The sequence below is a fragment of the Anomalospiza imberbis genome, chromosome 20, assembly GCF_031753505.1.
Source record: "Anomalospiza imberbis isolate Cuckoo-Finch-1a 21T00152 chromosome 20, ASM3175350v1, whole genome shotgun sequence".
In the NCBI taxonomy this organism is placed as follows: Eukaryota; Metazoa; Chordata; class Aves; order Passeriformes; family Viduidae; genus Anomalospiza; species Anomalospiza imberbis.
Genome location: NC_089700.1, coordinates 2,232,715 through 2,254,376, shown reverse-complemented (window position 1 = coordinate 2,254,376; position 21,662 = coordinate 2,232,715). Strand labels below are relative to the sequence as shown.

The following is a 21,662-nucleotide window of genomic DNA, read 5'->3' as shown; positions in this document are numbered from 1 at the left end:
TCACAAACACACGCTCTGTGCATGCCGCTCCCAGGCTTTCATTTCGCCATCTTTCAGTTCCCATCTATCGAATCCTTTTATTCCACCTGTGACACAGAAGTTAATTTGAGGAAAAGGATAAAGTGTCACATTCTCTTGAGAAATGAACATGTAAATGGCCTGGAAGCAACATAATTTTTCTCTCTCTTCTTCTTCTTTTAAATTTTTTTCCCTTCCCCACCGTGAAAGCAGCATTAAATCTGCTCTCCTGATCTGCCCTTTTGATAGCTGCTTCCCTGGTGCCAAAGAGAATGGATGGGCCATGGGCTGGGACACAGGGAAGGCCTGGCTGGCTGGAAGCAGCTTGTCCAGCTGGTCCCAGTGCTGGTCCATGTGGGATGGGCAATGGGAGCACATCCATGGGTGTGTCAGTGGGTGTGGGTGCAGCAGAAGGAGCAGGACCAGGCTCTTGGCAGGCCTGTGGTGTCACTGAGGTTCAGCACATCATGGGGCACTTACCCCAAGGGTTCACACACAGGTGTCCTTGGCATGTGCCTCCTAGCAGCAGGAATAGCAGGGAAGAGAAAACAGAAGGATTTTTATTGATTGCTTTGGAAGGAAGGTTGCTGGTGTACAGTGACTTTTGGGAGCACAAAGTACAGGCACAGATCAGAGGCTCCAATTATGCAGAGAAAAATACACAGCTCTAAAAAATATCCCTCCCTTAGAAAGGCTTCAGCACTGTAACAAAATATTAATGTTTAAAGATATTCCTTCTTAATATTTCAGGAAGCAATTGGAAGTCCCACAGTATAGTTCATTCTACTTTTTAAATGGAAATATTTAACTTGGAGCAACAGAGCTCACATTGGCTCCAAGATAAACTTTCCTTGGCAGTTGCAGCTCGTGTATAATGCTAAAAGCAGCTTCATCTTTGGGGTGGCATTTTTTTTTAGCTCATCTTGGAGAGCCAAGCTCTGAATTAAACTGAGGGCTTGAGCAGCTGCTATTTTGCCAGTGAGTCCAGAAGCTTGTCTGAGGCTGGGGAGGGGGGAAAAAAGGGCTGTCTGGATGGGGAGGCAGGATCCATACAGAAGGTTGGGCTAATTAAATCTGGAGAAGTCACCAGAGAGCCCAGTGTTTCTGCATATTGTATCTTCAAAGCTTTCCCTTGTGCAGGGCATGATAAGGAGAGGATCATCTTGACACTTTCATCTTCTCCTCAAAGGGTGAGCATTGAGCTAAATAAAGAAATAAATACACATTGATTACATAGGGAGGGACAGAAATATCTGCTTGTTCAAACAGCTTATGCGTCTACCAGGGCTCCATAGGCTCCTTCTGCTCATTAATAACTGTATTTATTATTATTTTTATTGCTATTATTTTTCAATCTGCCAATTGAGTGCTGTATTGCAGGAACTCCTGTTCTCACACGTACCCTCTGATGTCAGCAGCCTTTGCCAGCACTGGCACATCTCCCCACCTTTCAGAGAAACATGAAAGTGGAAAAGCAAAGGTGTGCAGGGGGTGTGTCTGGTCCTGTTGCCAAGGGACGTTGAAGGAAGGGCTGGGTCAGGTTTGCCCAGTGCAGGAACATCTCTGTTTCAGTGTCAGGGCTCATGTGTGCCTCCCTTCTGTCCCTGGAAGTGCTCAGCTCCAGCCAAGTTCCTTTAACTGGGAGCATTGCATGTCTAAAAATTCAGACTGGCAGTGCATGAAACTATAGGTTTGAAGATTGGTAAGAGAAAAACCTCCCAGGGATCCTCCAGTGCTGTGTCCATGTGAGAGCTCTCTCAGCACCTGGAGTAGCTCCCCATCAGCCTCCATGCACTGTGGGAGCATGAGGCTGGTGGCATCCCTAAAACCCCAGGAAAATGGCTGAAAGTTTCCAGTGGTGGCTCTTTGTTTAACACATCCTCTAACTCTTTTTCCTAAGAGTTGCAGTTGGCATGGAGATTTTGAGATGGACCCTAAAGCTGCAGGCTTGTCTTTGGAGAGGGTGTTCCAGTGTGGTGGGTAAGGCAGGGGCTGAGGAAAAGCAAAGCAGAGACTCCAGAGGGGTTGATTTTGAACTTAAACACACTGGAATTAACCCCCCCCCTGATACCTATAAATTGGTGTTCACTCTCTGGTGGCCCAAGGCAAAAACTGACCTGTTCCTGGAAAAGAAAAAGGACACAGTGGTCTGGAAATTAAAACATGGTATAGGCAGATCTTTCCTAGCAGTGTGCTGAACTCCAAATCTGCTCAAAGAGAGGACTTTGACTTTTCAGGGTTCATAAAGCATATAAGCCTTCAGCTTCAGAATGTTTTACCAAATGGTTATTCCTCCAAGCGTTATGGTGAGTCCCAACAAAGCAGAGAGGGATTTCTGCAGCTCCTCCAGTGCCTCCTGGATGGAGACACATGTTGCAGTCAGGTAGAAAAATTATAAAGAAAGGCCTCATAAAATCAAGCCTGATCTCCTAAAATCAGTGGCTGGCCTTGTCAGGCTAGCCCTTGTCAAGTTCCCATGTGAAAGCAATCCTGGTGTGAGCAGTTCATTAACATAACAATCTATTCCTGGGTGAAAGACAACTTGAACCTGTATAAACTGTTTTACACCATTAGATAGAGAAATGAAAACTATCTCTCACAAACAACTTTCCCTGCACGTACACACTGAGAGTTTGAGTGACCAATCAATACAGAATAACAACTTGTTAATGACCAATAAAGTAATTAACAAGAAAGCTCCTGACCAATTGCAGTCCCACACAAGGTCTGTAAAACTGTATAAAAAGGAGTTATTTATGTGAATAAAGAGGAGGCTTTTTCCACCATGAAGAAAATGGAGTCTGTGTGATTTATTCCCATAGACACAGCCCTGTGAGCCAGGGCAGAGCTGCTCACAGGCTGCCTGGCAGCTGGCACACCCAGCAAAATCCCTTTTTCAGCTCAGTTATAGAAACCTGGGGGTGGAAAATGAGGCTGTGTGTGGGGAAGGGCAGCCGTGCCACAGCCATGGCCTGTGCTGGCCCAGCTGGGGTAGCAGCCCAGGGACATGTGTCCTGGCCCAGAGGGAGCATCACTCCAGACCTGCCATGCCACAGGCTTGTCCCAAGGCACCCTCCACTGCCCACTGTGGGATGTGGTATCAGCCCAGATGATAATTACAGAGTGAAATGTCAGCCTTATTCACAGGAGCATCATTACCCATTAGCTAATTAGGCATTAGCCATTCCAGCACTGCTGTCAGCTGCTTTTTAAAAAGCCACTGGATATTAGCAGAGAGAAACACTTTGAAATTGCACTTATGATAGCTGGCTTGAAAGAGCAGGGAGTCCTCTGATGCTTTTAGCATGTTAGAAAGCACAAATACCTCTTTTTTTCCCAGCTCAGAGGTGAGGAAGAGAGGAAGTCATCCCCATTTCTGAATGTGTCCTGTAGAAAAGGACATGATTTCATCTGGGCAGGGATGTGAGCCCACAGTGACTCAGGTTCTATTCAGTGATGGTAACAGGACCAGTGAGAAGTTTGGCAGGGCCACTGGGCTTGACTGAGATCCACATTTCAGCTTCACTTTATATCTTTGGGTGTGGGAAAGTCTGTTTTCTGAGTTTTAACTTAAAAACCTGAACCTGTGGAGACAGAAATGGCTTCTGGTGGTTGCTCTAAATCTTCTCTCAACACCTTTGAGACCATGGTTCAGCCTTTCCTGGGGAGGAAGTCCAGGGCCGCTCTCACCTACATGGCAGCTCAGCAGGACCCTTGTCCTGGCAGGGGTGTCTTTGTTTTTGGTAATTCCCCAGTAAAATTGTGTTTCCTCTTCACTCTTGAGTGGCCTGAACATGACACTTCACAGGAGACTTTATGTTTTCGTGCCTGTCTTGTACAGCTCAGAAACCTCTGCGGATTTGCTCTGTAACTCCCCAAAAGCAAAGCTAGCAAGGATGGATGGGAGTGAAGCAACTTTGGAGGGGCTGGTTTGGCTGGGTTTCAGCCCATTCCCACCAGCACCACGTGCCTTGGAGCAGGAGCTACCTGGGACTGGTCTTGTTGCTTTTTACCTTCAAACATCCACTGCTAGAGCTTGTGTCTTCCAAAGGATGCTGCCATATCCTCATTCTCCTTTCACAGAAATGACATAGGACAGGAGGGAGACTCTCCTTCAAGTGTCCAGAGCTTAGAAGAGATATGGTGGAAGGTGGCTCTTCTCACAACAGAATGGGGAAAAGGAGCAGATCCATATTTATATAGATCTGTCATCTCTATGTAAACCTGGGGAATAAAGAGCAATTTTATGTACATTAGATAAGGGAGCCATGTTCTCCTTTTAAATGAAGCAAAGATTAAATTGGTCCCAATAGGATGGCTCTTAATTCCTTCCATTTATATATTCTTGTTTTATTATGCTTGTGTGATAGCAGCACTTAGTAAGGCAGACTGAACAGCTAAAGTAATCAAAGAAGGTCCATAGGAGTGATTTGCCCAAATTATCAATATATCTAATGCTACTTCTTGCCTTCTTTTCCTTATATTTTCCCATCACTTTGCATTTCAGCTCAGTGTTTAACAAGAGTCAGGAAGAAGCCTCTGCTCCTCTACCAGCACCCAACAGGGAACAAGCCCTCTCCTGACTACCTCCAGTCACAACACATGCCAACTCCTTTTTGTGTGCCTTTGTGCCTCTCAGCCTGGATTAAGGAAATAGGTCCCAGGTGTGGATGTGACAGCCTGGTCAGAGAGAGAGAAAGCTGGATAAGTTTTCCCATAAATTGGCCTGGGAAGCTTTAGGGAGCTGGAGTTAAACAGTGATAGCCAAATATTAAAACAATCTGCAGGTAATGTTTTTTAACAATCTGTTTGCTGTTTTCCTCATAAGATTGTTTACAAATGAGTGTCTTGTTAATTGGCCAACCATGTTAAATGCATTGATTAAATGACCAATCAGGTCCACCTGTAGCAAACTAAGGTATAAAAGGGGAGAGGCTCAAATAAACAGGGCTTTTATCCTTTTGCCTTGACTCTGTGTCATCTCTGACTCAGTGGTGGCATCAGGAACCTTTCCCACCTCAGGGCAGGGCAAAGGCTTACCAGCGATGTAAACACAGCACAACCAGGTTTACTGATGTCCAAAATTCTGAGTGTCCCATGCCATCTGCTACTGATGCTGCTGGCCCCAAGGCACTGGCAAGCTCCAGCTGCCACAGCACAGCAGGTATTTGTGCACATGTGGGGCAGAAAGAGTTAAAAATGGGCAGCCACTGGCATTTGTTATCATGAGGGTGGTGAAACACTGGCGGTGGATGCCCCATCCCTGGTCACATTCAAGGTCAGGCTGGACAGAGCAGTCTGGTCTAGTTCATGTCCCTGCTCACTGCAGGGGGTTGGACTGGATGGCTTTAAAGATCCCTTCCCACCCAAACCATTCTGTGATTCTATGAAAAGTGCCCAGCTGGAATCAAATGTCAAGCCTGGAAACCAAGGGAGATGCTCAATGAGTGGGATGTGCTGCTGGGTGGTCTCCCAAGGCTTTCCCAGCTCCTTCAGCAGGCAGCAGCCAAGGCTTTGGAGGGAGACACCCAGGATGTGAGTCCTTATTCCCAGCTTGTTGGCTCTGATACCTTTGTCTTGAAAAAGGTGTTTTTAATGCTAGGAGATTTCTGGAAAAACTGTTAAGAATGAATTCAGAGTAATTTAGGGAGGCAATGTGCAGGAAATGGTCTGTGGTGGGTACTGCAGGCATGTTGGGTGCCTACACAGTGTGAGGGTGCTCCAGAAAAAGCACAAAGAAGGGGCAGGGGGTGGACCTGGCTGTAAACAGGGATGGTGCTGTGGCTGGATCTCCCTGGGAGGGCAGGGCAGGGGCACTGGGTTGGTGCCACGTGAATTCCCAGGACAGAGAGGCACAGAGCAGAAACAGCTCCTTGGGCTGGGGGCTGTTTCCAGTGTCAGGAGCGCTCGGCAGGGAGGTGAGGCAGTGGTGTCTCAGCTCTGTCCCACAGCTGTGGCAGCATGGCCAGGTCACTGCCTGAGCCCTGGGGCCAGCCAGGGCTGAGTCACAGCGTGGCTAGGGCTGTGTCCCTGTCCCCATGGGCAGTGTCACATGCCACCAGGCCATGCACTGCACCACAGCCTCTCAGGTGTCCTGTACCACATATCTGCACCTGGGCAGCAGCTACTGAAGTCCAGCTTTTGGAGCAAAAGCCAACCTGTGCCACTGCCAGGTTTGGGGCTGAAAGCATCAGCATTGCTCTTCCTTTGCTATTGAAGCCCAGGATTTGATTTTATTTGGTGGGTGAAAGTCTCTGTGGCTTTTCCCCAGATGGGCTCTCCTGATTTAGATACAGCCTAGAAGAGGAGAGAAACCTCCTATTCCCTGTGGATTTGTCCCAGGGTGCTGCAGGCCCATGGGCAGTGCTGGTGGAGGCACCAATGGTAGATTTAAGCATCAGGTGAGAGCAGCTCTGCCCCAGCCTGGTCCCACAGATTCCAGGTATGAAACACAGATCCAGGAAAATTCCCTCTTCTCGGAAGGAAATTCAGAATAAAATGCAGGGGGAAATGTTTCTTCTTGCCCTGTCTAGCTCCAGCAGCATTCCTGATGTTTTGCTAGGAGGGGTCCTTGACCGGAGTGATCCATGGCTAATTGAGGTGGGTTGTCCACACAGAGGCACTTAGCCTGGCTGTGCAGCAGGGAATTGTACTGAGAGACTGTGTGCCTGTGTATGTGTGTGTTAAATACCTTCCCCAACAAACGTGTGCACAGCTGTGTACATGTACAGTTTAACAGTTATCGCTCTAAACTTAATAGGATTACAGAGATCTGCAGACAAATGAACATATCCCTCTATAGCCTTATCATCAGCTGATAAATAAAAGCCCAAAGATTGTTGAGACAATTATGTTTTGATATTCATCTTAATACTTGTTCAGGAGACAAAATGAATAAATTGCTTTCCAGCACCACGGGCGTGAGCAAGAGCCCACGGTGCCTGTGGCTCGGATCCAGCCTTGTCTGGCCAGCTGTTGGACACAGCATCTTTTCCTGTACTGCAGGGTCAGGATGGAGCTTTGCTCATCTCCCCAGGCTCTGCAAGATGGACACAACCTGAATACAGCCCCACCGAGCCCTCGCCTCAGCAGCTCCCATAAATCTGCTGTTGTCACCCCAATTTCCATGAGGGAACTGAGACAGGATTGCAGCTTGCTGGTCCCTGACCAGCCCGTGGAAAGTAGAGCTAAACCCGTCTGTCTGTAATTTTGGGTTCACAGCTCCATGTCTTGGCACAAAAGGCTCCCTTAAGCTCCCTCCTGCCCAAGGCTGAGCTCAGGCTCTGCTCCCCCCGCTCTGGAGTATGGTGAGAACTGACCCACAGCCAAACCCTGTCCTGGCACACGGCCCCAGCACAGCAGGGGACACCTCAAGCACTTCCCAAGCACTTCAGAACTTCATGGCACAAAGGCAGCCAGTCTCCCCTTCCCTTCTCTGAGTCTGCTTCTTGTCCTGCTGGATGCCAGGCCTGGAGCAGCAGCGCAGAGCTCACCTGGCACTGGGTCCCTGCTCATCTTCTGCAGAGGCTGAAGGGACTGACCTGCTCAATGCTGGTCCTCAGCCTGCACCAGCACTCCCCAATGGCCTGGCTGCTGGCTTTGGCAACCACAAAACCCAGGAATTTCTAGCTCCTCTATCAGAATGGGGCAGCAGGGTGGGGAACTGGAGTAGACAGAAGAGCCTTGCTGGAAGGAAATATTCCCATCCTCTGGTGTCCTGTGATTTTTGGCCGTGTTCTTGTGCTAATCTGGAAGAGTTTTCTGGAGATTTTGAGAACAGCTGCCCCTCTAATTAGAGTTGGGAATGTTTGTATTACCAAAAGTGTCAAATTGCTTCATTACAACAAACACAGGAGACACTTTGATCCAGAACATTAGATGACTTCAACTTCGTATGAAGTTGGAGCTCTCCTCAGTGTTTGAGAAACAAAGCAGAGGAGAATAAAGCAGGGGATGCTCTCAGCTGTGGGTGTGGGCAGGCTTTCAGGAGTGAGCTGAGCAGTGTGAGTCAGGCTAGTGCCTCAGACCTGCAGAGCTCTTGAGTTATGCCAAGCAATCTAGTAAAACTGAAAAATTTACACCCAAATTACCTGTAAAACAACAGTGCACATTGGCAACAACACCAGCATTTTTCAGAAATCATTGATTTTGTTACAAGTCCTTTTTTACATAGGTGAAATCTCTCCAGCTTTCTTTGAGCAGTTTCAGTTCAATCCAGCCCCATGTTTTCCAGTGGGAAACTCCATGGGGTGGTTTACAGCAGCTGCCCTGGGGGGAGCCTGCAGCCCAAACTGTGCCTGCCTGGGGTGGACCTGTCTCCACGGGAAGCACAAGCAGTTCTCCTCATGTTCTTACAGAGCTCAGGCCAGGATTTTCAGCCAGGGCTCAGTCTAGGGGGCTGCAGGAAGCCTCCCTGTTAGAGGGAACATCCTCCAAAGCCAGGAGGTGCAGCCACAGCTGCTCTGGGGCATCATTTGCAGAAGGGCAGAGCTGGGCTCAGCTGTGCTGCTCCCCGTGCTCTCCATGCAAGCAAGCTGCCTTCAGCTTGAATCTCTAATCTCTTCTTATCTCTACATCCTTATTCCAGACAGGCTTTTCCTCCTAACAGTGTGTAAAGAAAGCAGGGGGATCTACTTGCCATTACCTGCATTGAAATAACACTGGAGGGTTGTCATCTTTAAATCCCACCAGGCAGATGCTTTTGTAACATCTTAAAACTAACCAATGAACCCAGAATCAACCTCCCAAATAGAAAAGGGAGATAAAAGATTCATCCTTCCACATACTTTAACAGTAGGAGAGCAGTGATATTTCAAAAGCAAGACAGACATCCTGGAGGTGAAGGCAAAGGACGCGTGGGAAGCACAGAGAGGATGCAGACTTTAAAGGTGAACAGGAGGGCATCTGTGCTCAGCACTGTGAATGCTTCAGTCACAAGATGAGACCTCTTGATTCTGCACTGAAGTGGAATCACACATTTCTGGCCCTTATTTACTCTGCAAACAGAAAGCAAAACCTCCAGCCCCACTCGCTTCCCTGGGAAAGTGGCTGCAGTTGCCAGGATGTGCTGCAGCAAAGAGGGGCTTGGAGTGTCCTGGCAGGTTGGGCAGTGCACCCACAGCCCTCACCCACCCTATGAAGCAGCTTCAGGTGGGGTGAATAGCTGTGTGCTTGCAAATCAGCAGGCACTGATTTATCAAGAGCTGAGGTGGTTCCAACCTCCAGCAGCTCCAGGTGCAGCTGCAGCCATAAGGCCTGGCACAGCATGGGCTGGGGATGGCTAGGTAAAACAAACCCCAGCCTTGAAACAGAGCCCCCATGTTCAGAAAGTTTGGAAATATTGTGTAAATGCAGAAAATGTGGCACTTTCCAACCCCAGCACCCCACCTCCCCCTGCAATGTCTGCATGTGTGTTTGTATGGAAATGACAGGTAAATCAGCAAACCCACCAAGAAGCAAGTAGAGTGGTTATGAAAAGCAGTGGTTTTCTCTTATCAAATTTGCTTGGGCTTCCTCTCTTTCTTTTCCTTTTGGCTCCCATCAGCTCATGAGGTGTGTTAGGCAGCTCTGCCAGGGCCTTTCTGAAGGAGCTGCTTCGTGTCCTGCCTCTGGCTTCAGTGGGAACAAGGGTGGCTCTGAATTCCCACCAAGCCAAACAGAGCTGCATAAAGAGGACATTAAATTCCTTTCTATAAGGTTAAGTTATTTAAGATATATTATAATATTAAGGTATAATAAGCTTTTTTGTCATTTTTATTATGTTTTAATTATTATGAGGGGAAAGGAAGGGAAGGCACTGAGCACCAAGCCTGAGTCTGGCAAGGGCAGGCTCCATGGAAAAAGGGGCAAGGTGTGTCCTTGGGACATGGGTTCATGGTGTTACTTCAGTGCCTGAGAGCTGTTTTATTTTTAAAATACTAAAAAAATAATCTTTAACATTTGCATAGGTAGCTTGAGACTTTCTCCTCAGTCTTTTCCATGGACATGGAGCCACCAGCCAAAGCAGGGCCAAGATCCCAGTGGAGATGTGGCTTTTCCCTGCTTGTTGCTGAGCTGAAACTGCCATCACACAACACCTTGGACACAAAACATTGACACAGCTTTATCCAATTACAGTCTGAACCTGCGGGACAAAAATCTGTTGACAGCTGTTAAATGTGATGGCATTATCTGTGTCTCTGGAGGTGGAAGCTGTGGATCACCAGATGTGGAGAGGCTGTGCAGGGAATCCCATGTGGAATCTGTCCATATGGGCTTGCCCTGGATTTACAGTCTCTTTTAGATACTTGCTTTCAGCCAGTGTCCAAAATGAGATTGTACAGACTTCTGGTCCTTCCCATTGTGCTGAAAAGAGGAGGGAATAGTACATGGACCTGTTCCTGCCCCTTAGAAAGGCAGCCTGGGTGTGATGGAGCAAAACTAGCCCGGGGGGGAGCAAGGTGTGCTGAGGCCCTGGCACAGAGAGGCTGTGGCTGCCCCTGGATCCCTGGCAGTGCCCAAGGCCAGGCTTGGAGCAGCCTGGGATAGAAGGAGCTGTCCCTGCCCATGGCAGGGGAGGGAATGTGGTGGTTTTTAAGGTCCCTTTGAACCCAAACCAGTCTGATTTTGTAAAGAGCTTTTTCCACTTGATCCTGGCACAGGATGCTGATGGGTCTGAGGCAGCCCAGCTTCTTCTCTGCACAGTTGGTCCCACATGGGTGAAGGGCACCTGAAGCCTGGATGAAGCAAAGCTCTAGTTTTCCACAGATTCCCAGGGGGATACATGTGCTATTAAGGCAACAAGCTGATATGCAAGTCAGCTGGTTTTATCTTTTTTTTTCTTTTTACTTTTTTTCTTTTCTTTTTTTTTTTTACTTTTTTCTTTTTCTTTTTTTTTTTTTTTTTGAGCCTGGCATCTCGCTCTGTATGAGAGGCAATTTAGAAAAGCAGCTATTGAAGGTTTTTAATTCAAGTATGAATGTGTCTTCAGCTGGGGCAACTGATTGCCTCTTCCCTGAGGGAATGAGCTGTCTTATAAAGCACCATTCACTGCTATAATGGCCATCTCCCTTTGGGGCCAAACACTCAGTTTTAACTAAAAGGGGTTTGTATACAAACAAGACTTAATGCATCCCAACCAAAAATGCTCCATCAGGGCCCTGAGCCCAGTGGTGAAGCACAGCAGGTCCAGGACAGGGAAATTCCAGCACCAGCTCAGCCAAACTGGAACTGGGGTGGCTGGAGGGCAGAGGAACCACATCCCCTCCCTCTCTGGCAGCAGGGGGGGAGGGCTGCTCCCTCTGCTCAAAAAGGCAGCACAGCAGACAATTAATTAGCAGCAGGACTGGTTGCATGGCAAAGACACACCGTGCACCTTATCTGCATGCAAATATCCCGTGGGCAGGGAGGATTAGAGGGGCTGGCAGGAAATGATGGCTGGGAGGGTTTAACCTTGAATATTGCAAAAGGCACTGCTGCTGCTTATTTTGACACATGTGTGGGTCAGCCAGACCATGGAGGAGAATAATTAGGGAGGGAAAGGAATGCAAACTCTTATTATTGAAGATACCTGGGGGCTAACGGCATGAATACATTTGTTATAATTGACCCATGGCCCGATGATGATAATTCCTCTGTAGAGATAGCCACCTCATCTATTCCGTGTGCCAACATGGATGGAGGAAATAATTGCAACCTTGGCTCCATCTCGTTTCCACTCTTCTGGAGAACAGCTAATTTGTGACAGAAAATAATGACTAATGTTAGAATAAACAATATTATGATTCAAGTGACTTATGAGTGCTGCAGATATGATGCACATTTAATAGGACATGACTTATCCAGACGTGTAATTTTTTTTCTGAGAAGACTAAAGTAAGTGTGGCAAAAATGCCAGAAACAGCTTTGCAATTGGAATATGCAATTTAAAATAAGTAAAGATTACTCCCAGGTAGTTTATTGCTTTAACTACATCAAGGCAGGTCCCTGTAGCAGACTGCATAATGACTCTCATTTCATTTTTGGTTTGTGTCAAATATCTTCAGTTAGTTTTGCTTTATTGGCTTCATGCAATTTATTGCAGCACTAGAATGTGATTGTAATGCAACTAGTATTTTAGTTTTATCTTCCACTGGTAATTTTTCTTCTTTATAGAGCCTATACTGTCTGCATTAATAAAAGCCATAGAAATTATACAGCATGGAACCAGGTTTTAGTAAGTGCCAGTTTGCCACAGAAGAACTGAACTAGCAGTGCTGTTCTGAGCCCAGAGGAGGACAGACCCTCTGGCTGAACGGTGGCCAGGATGCTCTGTGGCACCTTCTGGGCACAATGCTGCTTCCAAACATGACCCAAGCACTCCTGGTTGTCAGAAGGGAGCACGGACTGAATTCATCTCATAAACAGCAGCTGTTTCTGCCACATAGCCATGATTCAGAGCTGTCAGACTGAGCCCAGTCTTGAGGGGTTTTGTAGGCTCAGTCTCTGCATGGAGACCCCAAACACAGACTGAGGGCTGTGCTTGGCCTGAGTGTGTCTGTGCCACCTCTGCTGCTCAGGAGAGGAGAGGGTTACTGCACAGACCAGCACCTGGGGCTTCTTCCAAGCCAGGCAGGGACCTGGCACCTGCCTGAGGAACCTTCCTGCCCAAGTGCTCAGCGACCAGCAGCTCCCAGTGCAGCATCTTCAATAATAAGAGTTTGCATTCCTTTCCCTCCCTAATTATTTTTTAAAGGTCGATGTCCTGGTTTCTTGCAACCCCCTAGCTCTTCTTTAAAACCTCCTGCTTGGGCTGCACCTTCAATCCTGGGGCCAGTTTTGGGCCCCTCACTACAGAACAGGCATTTCTGCTGGGGCTGGAGCATGTCTAGGGCAGGGAACGGAGCTGGGAAGGGTCCAGAGCACAAGGAGTGGCTGAGGGAGCTGGAAAGGGGCTCAGCCTGGAGAAAAGGAGGCTCAGGGGGGACCTTGTGGCTCTGCACAGCTCCTGACAGGAGGGGACAGCCGGGGGGTCGGGCTCTGCTCCCAGGGAACAGGGACAGGAGGAGAGGGAACGACCTCAGGCTGGGCCAGGGGAGGTTTGGATGGGATATTAGGAAATTTTCTTCACTGAAAATGCTGTAAAACACTGGAACAGGCTGTCCAGGGCAGTGATGGAGTCACCTTCCCTGAAGGGATTTAAAAACCCTGTGGATGTGGCACCTGGGGACATGGGTTAGTGCTGGGGGGATGGTTGAACTAAATTATCTTAGAGGGCTTTTACAACATAAATGATTCTGTGATCCCACTTCACCCAGGAGTAAGAAAACTGGTACAAAAACCATGTGAGACACTCAAATGCCTCCCAGTGCTGTGAGCACCCAGGGATGGGTGACCAGCACTGGCCTGGCTTCCCCCACATGTGCAATACTCACCTGAAAAGCTCACGGATCTACAAATTTGTAAATTTGGAGGTGTTGATTAATTCGTCAGAGCAGCTTGGGGGTACAATTTTGGCTGTGTGACTCTCAGTGAGTAATTATAGTGCACAATTTCTACTCCTCTTTTGACATTTCTCATCCCTTATATCATAAGTCACTTTTTCCTCTCCTGAATCACCAGACAAGTCCCATCAGCTACTTCCCCAAGCACTAAAACACCTTTCAGTAGCAAGTGTGCTCGTGCTCCTCAGCAGCAGTGCTTCCCTTCCTGAGTTTCGTTTGTTTTGGCCACAGCTGAAGATGCTCTGGGGAGTTCAGGCCAGCCACAGCATTCACATGGGACTTGTGGGACCCCAGCTCACCCCTCCACTAGTAAAACAGTAAAAAAAACCAAAAAAGTCGAGTGAAAAGCTTTTATTAGTATTTTAGGGAGCCTACCTATGCAAGAACTCAAACTGGGAGGGCAGCCCAGGACACACCCCTGGGGGCTGAGGGTTATAGAGGCATTTCTAGGAACCAAACAGCCAAACCCCACAGACCCTGGATGGGACCTGGGTACCTAATTCCCTCAGGCACTCTTAAATTTGCAGGCAAAAAACACCCAGTGTATACAGGGGGTGGGGTTCTGAAAGACTGATTGTGCTTGCTGCGAAATGAATTTCCTTTAAAGCTGCATTTATTGCACTCCATGGCCCCCATTAATCAGTAAGTTATATCTGGCCTTCACATTATGGTGAGAGAAGAATGTGAAATATTCCTAAGCTGCGAAATTACTCAGAACTGGGGGTGGGGTGTGGGGTTCCCCTTTTGATTTCAGTGTGGAAAATAAGTCACTTTTTGCTAATGTCTGTCTGAAGCCCAGTTGTGAACTTGGCTTTGTGTAAGGAGCCCCACACCCATCGGTCCCAGCACAGCCTTGGGCAGCCTCTGTGGCACCCCATGTGCCCTGGGTGCCCAGTCCTGGTGCCTTTCTGGGGTGACTGTGGGCTGATGGATGTCTTGGAGAAGAGTGGGAGGCTGCTAAAGGCAGAGTTATTGCCAAGAAAGGCTGACTTTACAGCCTTTAGTTATCTTTTGTAAGAAGTGGAGTTGTGGTTTGACCAAAACTCGGCTACAATGCAGCCTCAAAGCTTAAAAAAAAAAATCAAGATTTCCAAGAAGGCTGGAAAAACATCTATTTTCTTACTTGGTTGCATTCGGTGCAATAATTTTTAGAAATGTGAAGGTATGAATCTGGCAAAAAGACGAGAAGGCTTTTTTACATAAACCAGTAACCAACACTGTTGGAGCAGGAAAATGCTTTCCATGAGAACATGTCTGTTTGAGGTGCTCAGTGTAAGGTTTTTGGGGCCAGAATGATTTCCTCAGTGAATATATATTCACAGCAAGGTCTGATCTTTGCAGGGCCTGTAATGGCAACAGCCATGAATACCATAAATAAAACATCCTTGTAAAAACACTGTTCTGTGCTGTCCCCGAGGCCTCCCACAGGCTGCTCATGGCTGGCCAGTGCATTTGAAAGTTGTTAAATCCTGTACACACAAACATCTTATTAACCACCCTTTCATGGGAAGGGAGGAAAAATCAGCTCCATTGAGCAGCTTGACCCTTGTGAGAGCATTCCCGTGGCTAAGGGAGCTCCTACAGCATTTCATGGTGGCTTAAATCACTGCTGAATAGGAGCCAGCTTCCCCTGCCGTGTACCTTTGCACCTCTGCAGAGCAGAGACACAGCATCTCTCAGCGTGGGTAACTCCACTTCACCTTCCTTCCAGTAAAGAAATTACTTAGTAAAATCACTGTGGGTAAATAAGAAGTCACTTTTGTAAAGCCTCTCTTTGATGATGCTAAATGAATTCCCAGAGGGTGGATAAACTTTCTCACAATGATGACCATTTGCAGAACAAAGAGGCAATTTTTTTCTCATTTCAGTGTTTTCTGACATTTCCCCCCTGGGGGAATAAATGGGCCCATTATTCTACCAGATTCCCTGGCATTTGCAGAGCCTGGGTGGGGATGCTCCAGTGCCTCCAGTCTTCAGGCTTTGCCTTGCTGCTTTGTGATGACACCCAGCTGGCCTGATGTGGCATCTGACTGCACCAGCTTCTCATTTGGGAGCAGCCTCCCAAATTCCTGAGCTGCTGAGCTGAAGCTGCCACGCTGGGAAGGTGTTTAGGTATCTCATTCCAAATGCCTACACAGGGAGTTGGGGCTAAATGCCACCTAAAGGGTGCCCAGGTAGAAGGAGCCCCATGGGACTTTCCTTGGGGGACAGACTCAGCACCCACATAGTGGGGGGAAACAAAATTCAAGAGCAGGGATTATGTTATGGATCACTCCACCAAAAAAAGTCTGAATTTAACCTGATGATGCCGATGTTCCTGGCACAGTCCAAACCCAGCAATGCCAGTCCTGGTGGATTAGTCCCACCCACTGATGAGAAGTGTGGATAAGGAACCCCACAAGTGTCCCTAGGCTGGTGTTTGGAGGTGGACAGCTACAGCCTGTGGCCACCACTCGTGTAGCAGCACGAGTCCCATCCCAACCACAGCTCTGTCACGTTGAATAACCTTCTCTGCTGTGCTCACAGCTTCTGCTTGGCCTGAGAACAGCCAAGATCAGGAAGGCAGACAGAAGGAGCTGGAAAGGAAACAGGGAATAAGAATAATATATTGGGAAATACTTGGTATGAAGAGAAGTTAAAAAAATATTTCCTTTTCAATATCATCTGCTGTACAAGAGCTTCCAGGGAGGGTAAAAACTCACTGCAGATGGGTTATAATCCTTATTGATACAGTAAATGGAACTATCAAGCTGGAAAAGATCATATGGCAGTTAAGATAAAGGTTTGACTTGTCCCAGAACCAGGCTTATCAGGGTTTAGCAGTAAGTGAGTTTTGTTGCTTAGACTGCATTTAAAAAGGTCATTGATTTGCAGCTAATACCAAGTTGTCATAGTTTCGTGAGTAAGAGCTTGCAGTTTTCAGAATCAAAGCCTTTCCCTAAATCGATAAGAACAGATTCAGTGAGATTGCCTGAGCCCACTGAGGCAGACAGACAGGCAAGCAGCAAATCCACCCTGGCCGTGGCAGGAGAACAGCTCTGCAGCCTGCAGATCCCCTCAGGGCCTGCACTAAAGGGTTGCCAGGAAAGCCCAAAACGCTCAGCCTGGCAGCAGATGGGCTGAGAGGGTCTGTCCGGGACCAGCAGCTGCCTGCTGCAAACCTCCTATGAAGTAATTAGCTGATTGATCTGGGCTTTGCTGGGCTGAGACACTCTATTTCCTGCGTGGTCCAGTCAATACCATTGGATTTTCACACTACTGGATGCAGAAATACACATGCACAGCCAAGTGTGGCTGGAAAGGGGGATTCCCACCTTGGGGATGGGTTCCTGGGCCTCCAGCTCCTCCCTAGACACCAGGTGGAGGCTTCAAAGTCAGGAGAAAGGAGCATCTTCCTTAACAGAGCCTCTTGCTGTTCCTATGTTTTCATCATTTATGGCACAAACAAAACCAGGGCTTTAAGCTTCCCAGTTGGCTCTCCTGCTTTTTGTGGGATAGCTCCAGGTGTGTCCCAAGGACCCTATTCCTTCCCACCAGCCCCAACCAGGGCTGCCCTCTGCTTGTCTGCTGCCTCATTCCCAACCACTGACAACTTCCTCCTGTCTGTTAACCCAGTTGCTGGAGAAAACCAGCCTTCTCAGGGTACGGGTGTCTCTGTGACCCCAGGAGTGTAACAGTCCTTGTTCTCCCAGCCCGTGCAGCCAGAGAAGGAGTCTGAATGCATAGGATCAGCTTCTCAAGGTTGTTTATTTTCCCTTATCTATCACATTCTCTCTCTGTCCTGCTGAGCTCTGTCCAGCAGGTTGGCCATGGCATTCTGTCTGCCCTCAGGGTGGTGTTCACATTTTATACCAAAAACTCCGTGTGCCATGTTTACAATAACGTGCCAATGTCTGTCATTTCTGTTGGACAGTGTGTCTGTACCTTAAACCAACAGAAAAGTGTCACCATCACACCAAGACATGGAGGACAAGAAGGAGAAGGTCAGGACACACCCAAATCCCTCCATCTTGTCCCCTGAACCCCATTCTAAAAATCCCAAAATTCCATTCTTTTTCACCCTGTGTTAGTTCAACTACCACACTACTCAAACCCTTGTGGCTTGTAATTCCTCATACAGAGTTGGCAGCTTTTTCCACAGGCTAAAATCGAAGCCACAGGTGTTTTCGACTTTGTGCCAAGGTCTCCGAGCCCCCTGCCAGGTCTCGAGACAACCAGGGCAGCCAGAGGGATGTCCTGTACTGTGACACAGCCTCAGGAAGCACACGCAGTGTCCTGCCTCAAGGAGCATTGGTCACCTCCAGCTAAATCTGACAGAGACAGGGGGACACTCACCCGTGTTGGTTTCTTACATGATGGGAAAAGGTGGGCACACAGAGAAGTGAGGTGACATTAATCTGCTCAGCAAGGGAAAGGCTCCCAGCTTCCACTTCTATTAAACTTCAAAGTGTCCCCACAGCAGAAGGTGAGGGGTCACCAGGCTTCATGTGTTTTATGGGTCATGTAACAGCTTATTTCTAAATCAAACAGAGCAGAATGCTGGCAAGTGCTACTCTGGTATTTGGTATCTCTGCTTGGAGCCATCCATAAACACAAAAATAAAACACACACACACACAACAGTAGCTCAGAGAGGGGCACCAGGGATACTGGTGCCCACAGCTAACTCTCACACTTGACAAAATTGGGCAAGGAAGGCTGATGTCTTTATGGCACTGGTTAAATGGTTAAATGTGAATTTTATGTCTGGGGTGAAAGTTACTACAAGGTGAAACTATCAGAAGCTATGATGGAGCAGCTCTGCTATAGAGACAGGCTGAGAGAGTTGAGGCTGTTTAGCCTAGAGAAAGCTCTGGGGAGACCTCAGAACCCCTCACAGTGCCTGAGGGGGCTCCAGGAGAGCTGGAGAGGGACTGGGGACAAGGCATGGAGGGACAGGACACAGGGAATGGCTTCCACTGCCAGAGGGGAAGGAATGGATGGGATATTGGGAAGGAATTGTTCCCTGGGAGGGTGGGCAGGCCCTGGCACAGGGTGCCCAGAGCAGCTGTGGCTGCCCCTGGATCCCTGGCAGTGCCCAAGGCCAGGCTGGACAGGGCTTGGAGCAGCCTGGGACAGTGGGAGGTGTCCCTGTGAATGACAGGGGGTGGGGTGAGATGATCCTGAAGATCTCTTCCAACCCAAACCATTCTCTACCTCTGTGAATTACCTAAGATGTTAGACAGCTTTTAGACAGGAAAATGCAAAGTAAACCAGGCTTAAGCTTCAGAAAGGGCAAAAGATGGTCTGGCTCAGCTTCTACTGTAGTTGCAGAGAGGAGTTTTTTTCAGGAGGAATAAACACGTTGAGTAACAAAGCTTCCCAAAGAACTCTTGTATTCAGCATCCCCTGGATGAATCCAGTACCCTGCCCTGCTCCCCTTGAGCCTCCTGCTGCTCTTGGGGCTGGTTTCCTGCTATTTGAGCACCTTGCCTGAAGATTCGGTGTCAGGTGCTGCCCTACAGAATAAGAGTTAATTTGAACAGGTAACTTGAGCACATGCTTAATTTGAAGGACGTGGTCAATTGTGTCTCCTGCTCTGCAGAGCCTGTTGACACAAACTCACAGCCAGGCACTGCACACACCTCCTCAGACCCTTTCCAGCTCTCAGTGCACGTGCTAATCCCAGTTAAGTCAAGGCAACATGAGCATGTGCTTGATGTGCTAGTCCTGGTGCTAAGCATATGCTTAAGTGCTTTGCAGAATTGGAAGCCCTGAGCACCAGGGTTGCCACGAGGCTGGGAACAGTATCACGTTCATCCTGAGCACAAAGCAAAGGAAGGATTATAAAGCTAAGAGGCAGCCCAACTCTACTAAGCTCCATGGTATAATCTCTCCTTGCCTGAAACTAAACAGCAAAAAAAAAAAACACAATCCTTTTGAGATCAAGACAGTCCCAAAGTTTGCACATTTATGATTATGTTTATGAGTGTTATCATGTATAGATGGAAAAGTATTTGCTCTGAGTGATTTGGAGACCCAGGCCATAAAGAGAGCAGATCTAAGCATAACAGGTTCTCACCTGTGTCCCAGCTCAGTTCCTAGAAGACAGGCAAACCTTTAAGATTCCATTTTTAACTTGACACAATGCAGAATGAGGGATTTCATAGGATAACCACCAGTCTCTTTGCTTTTCTGGAGTATAGTTTAGTTTACAGACTTTTCTAGCCTATAGCTTCTGCATAGCAGAACTCATCTATGCTTCCTTTTCTCTGTTTTCCCCACCCCTCTTCCTTAGCCACCCTCACCTTCCACCTCCCTAGGAGTGAGACAGCCACAATATCTCCAGTGGAGCATTTTAAGAATTCTTCCTTGCGAGGCTTTCTATTTGGAGTGCTGGTACAACAAGTTGCATTTGAATCCCATCAGCCCAGCACAACTGCAAATTGCATTTCACACACAGAGAGATGATTCTTTCACTGAGGAGCCTTTGTCAGCTCCTGTCCCTGCCCTGAGTGGCAGCAGGGTGACAAAGGAGCCTGGCACGCGCACCCGTGCTCCCTGCCAGCCCCACAATGGCCTCTCTTGTGGCCTGGGCTGCTGATCCTCCTCCTCATCTGCCTGGATTTGTCATTTGTCAGCAGCTCTTGTGACAAGGCCAGCTCTGCAGCTCCTGGCTGTGGCCAGCCCAAGGTATATCTGGCAGCGAGGCTTTGTGTGCTGTGATGTATTTCTTTGGCAATGGGTAACATCATTTTTTGGCTCCTTCCATGCCCCCCTTGGTCAGCTCTCACTGCCAAAGCTGCTATGGTAGATAGCTTGAAGCCTGCCTGCAAGTTCAGTGGGTTAGTCTGGAGCTTGCCTACTGACCACAACAGAAATCATCCATCAGGGGAATTAGCCAGCGCCAGGATCAGCACACTGCTGGGACATACACGCTCTTGGAGAAGGGAAGACCTTCAAATATTGCTTATTGCAGCTCCTGCCTCATCTTCTCTTGCAGTTTATTTGCACTGTGATATCTTCTAATGCTTTTCTTACAGCTTCAGCACCTGTGCTCTTGTTACTCTGGGACTGTACCAGGTGTTGTAGAGGAAATTTCTTTGCCAGCTCCTGTGGTTGCAGAGAAATTTTAACCTGTCACTGGACTGCAGGGTCTGGGGGAAAAGCACCAAATCTCACAAGTGTCACCCAAACCTCAGTGCTTAGGGAAGAAAAGGATGGGGGTTGATGAGGAAGCCATCCACAATGCTGAGGAAGCCACCAGCTGTGTCCTTCCAGTGCTGGGGACACAACTTCTCGGTGATCTCCGAACCAGAGAATCATTTCCTGTTTCAGCCCGAGCCCCAGGTGACACTGGCAGGTGTGGTGTGGCTGTGTGGGTGGGAAACCCTCAGCTCAACTGAGCCCAGTGCTTTCCTGGAGTTTTGGAGGGCAGCTGAAGGATGGCCCAGCATCAGTAATGACCATCAGATCTGGCAAAGCCACAGGAACTCTGGCGAAGCCAACAGGGACGTGTGGCCAGTTCTGCCTTCTTCTGGCCTAAACCAACCCCAAAGTGCCCTGTTAGAAGTCACCACGGGGGCTGCTCAGGCCAGGCCAGTGAGGCCGTGATGCCTGGGGCTGACACCCAGCACCTGGAGAAGACCAGGTGAAAGAGGCAGGGCTGCAGCACATCACTGATCTCTGCTCTGCAGCAAACTCCCCCACTCTCCTGGTGGGACCAGCATGTGCTCAGCCAACAGCCAGCCAGGGTTTGGAGCATGTTTTGTGTCTGAGAAAAGCAAAATCAATTCTGCAACTGGCCCAAAGGCTTCCTGACTGCGCCAGTGTGCCCCAGCCTCCTTTAAGGGTAATATCAGCTCGCTCACTCCACTCTTCGCCTTTCTCATAAAAGAGCATTTTCCCTGTGGCACTGAGAAGAATGTAACCGATAGATTTATAGCCATGAGGGAAAAAAATAACACTCTCACTACCAAAACAGCAGCCTGTGAACCCTTTGCAGCAATGTTTTTTCTTCTACAGGAGTCGCAGTGCTTCTGCACTAAACCCTCTGCTGACAGCCAGCCTGGGGACACTGTCCTGTCCTGGCAGTGGTGGCAGCAATGTGACTGGAACCCCATGGTAAGGCTTGGCATGTGCTGGGGGAAGGAGGGAGCACCAAAGCTCTGCTGGGTCCCACTGGGTTTGCATTTTCCCAGTCTTG

General features: G+C 48.3%; 3 long non-coding RNA genes across 3 annotated transcripts; 1 reads left to right on the top strand and 2 right to left on the bottom strand.

The window, feature by feature from the left end:
• Window positions 1-558: 558 nt before the first annotated feature.
• LOC137485504 (uncharacterized) lies at window positions 559-4,467 on the bottom strand. Its single transcript, XR_011005336.1, has 2 exons — window positions 4,032-4,467; window positions 559-1,220 (listed from the first exon to the last, which is right to left on the bottom strand). It is a non-coding gene; the product is annotated as an uncharacterized lncRNA (long non-coding RNA).
• A 3,308-nt stretch (window positions 4,468-7,775) lies between these two features.
• Window positions 7,776-9,035, bottom strand: LOC137485527 (uncharacterized). Its single transcript, XR_011005355.1, has 2 exons — window positions 8,331-9,035; window positions 7,776-8,297 (listed from the first exon to the last, which is right to left on the bottom strand). It is a non-coding gene; the product is annotated as an uncharacterized lncRNA (long non-coding RNA).
• Window positions 9,036-17,836: 8,801 nt separating this feature from the next.
• On the top strand, window positions 17,837-19,390 carry LOC137485503 (uncharacterized). The gene is made up of 2 exons (XR_011005335.1): window positions 17,837-17,943; window positions 18,845-19,390. It is a non-coding gene; the product is annotated as an uncharacterized lncRNA (long non-coding RNA).
• Window positions 19,391-21,662: the final 2,272 nt, after the last annotated feature.